Raw genomic sequence first — 5,269 nt, 5'->3', positions numbered from 1 at the left:
ACTGCCTAGGCAAAACAAAACGTTTGAGCCTCCCACTTCTGGCTATATACAGTCGTGGCCAAAAGTTTAGAGAATGACACAAATATTAATTTCAACAAAGTCTGCTGCCTCAGTTTGTATGATGGCAATTTGCATATACTCCAGAATGTTATGAAGAGTGATCAGATGAATTGCAATTAATTGCAAAGTCCCTATTTGCCATGCAAATGAACTGAATCCCCCAAAAACATTTCCACTGCATTTCAGCCCTGCCACAAAAGGACCAGGTGACATCATGTCAGTGATTCTCTAGTTAACACAGGTGTGAGTGTTGACGAAGACAAGGCTGGAGATCACTCTGTCATGCTGATTGAGTTCGAATAACAAACTAGAAGCTTCAAAAGGAGGGTGGTGCTTGGAATCATTGTTCTTCCTCTGTCAGCCATGGTTACCTACAAGGAAACACGTGCCGTCATCATTGCTTTGCACAAAAAGGGCTTCACAGGCAAGGATATTGCTGCCAGTAAGATTGCACCTAAATCAACCATTTATCGGATCATCAAGAACTACAAGGAGAGCGGTTCAATTGTTGTGAAGAAGGCTTCAGGGCACCCAAGAAAGTCCAGCAAGCGCCAGGACCGTCTCCTAAAGTTGATTCAGCTGCGGGATCGGGGCACCACCAGTACAGAGCTTGCTCAGGAATGGCAGCAGGCAGGTGTGAGTGCATCTGCACGCACAGTGAGGCGAAAACTTTTGGAGAATGGCCCGATGTCAAGAAGGGCAGCAAAGAAGCATCTTCTCTCCAGGAAAAACATCAGGGACAGACTGATATTCTGCAAAAGGTACAGGGATTAAAGTCATTTTCTCTGATGAATCCCCTTTCCAATTGTTTGGGGCATCCGGAAAAAAAGCTTGTCTGGAGAAGACAAGGTGAGCGCTACCATCAGTCCTGTGTCATGCCAACAGTAAAACATCCTGAGACCATTCATGTGTGGGGTTTCTTCTCAGCCAAGGGAGTGGGCTCACTCACAATTTTGCCTAAGAACACAGCCATGAATAAAGAATGGTACCAACACATCCTCCGAGAGCAACTTCTCCCAACCATCCAGGAACAGTTTGGTGAYGAACAATGCCTTTTCCAGCATGATGGAGCACCTTGCCATAAGGCAAAAGTGATAACTAAGTGGCTCGGGGAACAAAACATCGATAGTTTGGGTCCATGGCCAGGAAACTCCCCAGACCTTAATCCCATTGAGAACTTGTAGTCAATCCTCAAGAGGTGGGTGGACAAACAAAAACCCACAAATTCTGACAAACTCCAGGCATTGATTATGCAAGAATGGGCTGCCATGACTCTTCATCAACTTCATGTAATTGTCAATAAAAGCCTTTGACACTTATGAAATGCTTGTAATTATACTTCAGTATTCCATAGTAACATCTGACAAAAATATGTAAAGACACTGAAGCAGCAAACTTTGACACAAATATTAATACCCACATTCTCAAAACTTTGTCCACGACTATGTGTGCGTGTGTGTGCATGTGTGCCTTCAATATAGAATCTGTAACATCTAATGCCACAAAGGGATGACTATGAACAGTCAGTGGGACAGCAGCAAGTTTGTTTGTATTCCTGTAACAATAACCTACTGTATGTAATGAAATACATGGGGTTCTGTTTCTGAAATGTATCCCTGACAATGCAGTTATATCCACTTTGCAACTCATGTTTTTTTTTAACCTGTGCTGCAGCATAGGGAAACTTTTTAACAACTGAATTTACAACCTTGCCGGAGGACAAACTAGTTTGTTATCTAGGACAAATGAGTGTACTATTTTAAGAACCTAGTTTGCTAGGTTTCTCACGTTTGCTAGTAAATAGTAAGTGAAAGCAAGACTTGGAAGTGTGGTAACCATACAAATAAAATGTATGGTATAACTTCATTGTGGTAACGTACTAATACTCTTTTAGGGATGACAATGGCACAGAGGTGGTGAAGCCCCTCTCCATGGACGAGCTGCTCCTGCTGGTCATGACGAGGGTGAGGTTTTCCATTCACGCAACACGGACCATCTCAGCCATATAGCCATGGATGGCCAACCTGACTCTAGTTTTACCCTGAATCAGTAGCCAAATAGTGTCCACAATAGATCCCTGGTAATCTGACCTCATCCCTGGTAGCTTGACCTCATCCCTGGTAGCGTGACCTCATCCCTGGTAATCTGACCTCATCCCTGGTAGTTTGACCTCATCCCTGGTAGCTTGACATCATTCCTGGTAGTGTGACCTCATCCCTGGTAGCTTGACCTCATCCATGTTAGTTTGACATCGTCCATGGTAGTCTGACCTCATCCCTGGTAATCTGACCTCATCCCTGGTAGTTTGACCTCATCCCTGGTAGCTTGACGTCATTCCTGGTAGTCTGACCTCATCCCTGGTAGTGTGACATCGTCCCTGTTAGTTTGACATTGTCCATGGTAGTCTGACCTCATCCMTKGTAATCTRACCTCATCCCTGGTAGTTTGACCTCATCCCTGGTAGTTTGACCTCATCCATGGTAGTTTGACCTCATCCCTGGTAGTTTGACATCCCTGGTAGCGTGATCTCATCCCTGGTAGTTTGACGTCATTCCTGGTAATCTGACATCCCTGGTAGTGACCTCATCCCTGGTAGCTTGACCTCGTCCCTGTTAGTTTGACCTCGTACATTGTAATCTGACCTCATTCCTGGTAGTGTGACCTCATCCCTGGTAGCTGCAAACGGGGGATGACAGCCCTGCTTTCATAAGCCATTAATTGATCTGTTACTTTTATATTACTTTTACTTTTATTAACTTTTATAACACTGCAAACCATTAGTTGCAACATTTTATTGAAGTCTTCATTATTTGTTAATCAAATTAAATATTCTGTGGTGTAAGTATTTAAAGATTATCTGAATAAGTGTGTCAGCCTCTCCACTAATCAAAATCAAATAAAAATGACAAAGGTCCATAAAGATGTAGAACTTCAGATAGATAGTTTGCATAGATAGTGTAGATGTGTCAAATTTTTCAAAAATGCTTTCAAGGGGGCCTTGACTCCAGTTCCATACAAGACATTAATGATGTTTCTCACATGAAAACAGCTGTTAACATGACAAACAGTACATACAGATTTGACCAGAATTGTCAAAACAAAATAATCCAGAAGCAACAGGATTTGAAGGTTTAGTCGATGTTGCGTCATCGTGGTTAGGCTATTAACTGGCCAAATCCGCAAATCATCACATTTTATTAAAGAATGTAATTTTCATGGAATGTGCCCTAAGTTACCAGTGGCGGTCAGTGCCGTTTAGGATGAGGGAGGACAATTTTTTTTCATGAGCATGGCCTTATTTCTATTACAACATATTGGATGACTCTCATTCATATTCCATTCACCCAGTTCAATGTAACAGCGATAGGTTTAGGCTACTACATGATACTCAAATTTTCCAGATACCCATCATGAGGTTGCTACAACCTAGCCAATGAATGAAAGTTTACAACGTACTGTAGGTGTCCACAGGTCGAGAGACAAATTTGAGGTGACAGACAGTGACACATGGACAGACAGTGACATTCAATACCGCCTTGCACACTCTTGCCTGCATCTAGCTGATATAGGGTGTAATCATTAGTCCAACAGTTGGAAACAAGAGTTTCTATTGGACAAATTCAGGTATGTTAATCTGGTGCGTGATCTCTAATGTTAAGGAAGTCTCAAGTTTTTGGTCGCCTAAATTAGAATACCTCATGATAAATAGTATGGTCTGCAGTTTAACAAGAGAGTTTTAATCTACATTTTTCATAGCTGTGTATTTACCATCACAAACTGATGCTGGCACTAAGACCGCACTCAACAGGATGTATAGGGCCATAAGCAAACAAGAAAATGCACATTGAGGCAGCGTTTCTTGTCGACAATGATTTTAATGCAGGAAAACTGAAATCCGTTTTACCAAATTTTTACCAGCATGTCAACTGTGCAACTACAGTTGACAAAACTCTAGAGAACCTTTACTCCACACACAAGGCCCTCCCTCACCCTCCCTTTGGCAAATCAGACCATAACCCTATCCTCCTGACTCCAAGCAAAAACTCAAACAGTAAGTACCAGTACCGCTTCATCGGACCACAATACAGAAGTGGTCAGACGCAGCGGATGCTAAACTACAGGACTGTTTCACTAGCACAGTCCTGAATATGTTCTGGGATTCATCCAATAACATTGGGTTTACCACATCAGTCACTCATTAGTAAGTGTATCGACGATGTCGTACCCTCAGTGACCGTACGCACATAGCCCAACCAGAAGCCATGGATTACAGGCAACATCTGAACTGAGCTAAAGGCTAGAGCTTTGATGCCACACATACACCCACATGCTGATGCCATATATACACCCACATTCACCACATATGCTGCTGCTACTATCTATTCTGTTGCCTAGTCACTTTACCCCTACCTATATGTACATAGTTACCTCATTTACCTTGTACCCCTGCACATTAACTCAGTACTGGTACGCCATGTATATAGCCATGTTACTTTTACTCGTTATTGTTATTCATTATTCACTGTGTGTCACTATTCTTCCTGTTACTATTTCAATTATTATTATTTTTTTTWAAATCTTTATCTTAACTCTGCATTGTTCAGAAAAGTACCCATAAGAAAGCATTTTACTGTTAATCTACACATTGTTTATGAAGCATGTGACACGTTATTTTATTTTATACAATTATATATATCTCATATGACCACTTTTTCATGAATTTGATGACATAAGCTTGAAGCCCATTTAAAAACTGTACAGGAACAAGGAAGTAGGCGGGACTTTCATAGGGTATTACAGTCAAAACACTAGACCTAGCTTCAAATTATATACAGTAAAATTAAATATCCAGTTACTTCATCATTTTCATGTGCTGCCTGAGTGAGCTCTGTCATAATAATTAGTGTTGAAATATTTATACGTTTATGATTAAAATTATGTCCCTTCACTTCACCGATTCATGTAGCCCTCTAGTTCAAGTCAGTCCCACAGAGCACCATGTACTCCAGTCAAGGACACTCAGCCTCAAACTCCAGATTGTTGCTCAGTAGTCTCCTCTGGTCCCGAACGGATAAAAGATGCATCTCCACTCTATATGCGGCAAACACACACGTCACATTCCCCCCCCCCATCCACATGAGTGTAATGTAAGGTTATTATGAATGATACTGCAACACTCAAAATGTGTCATGACTGGTTTTGTAACGGT

This window comes from Salvelinus sp. IW2-2015, linkage group LG7, assembly GCF_002910315.2.
Source record: "Salvelinus sp. IW2-2015 linkage group LG7, ASM291031v2, whole genome shotgun sequence".
NCBI lineage: Eukaryota > Metazoa > Chordata > Actinopteri > Salmoniformes > Salmonidae > Salvelinus > Salvelinus sp. IW2-2015.
The sequence above is the reverse complement of the archived record's forward strand: the minus strand, read 5'-3'. Positions refer to the sequence as shown.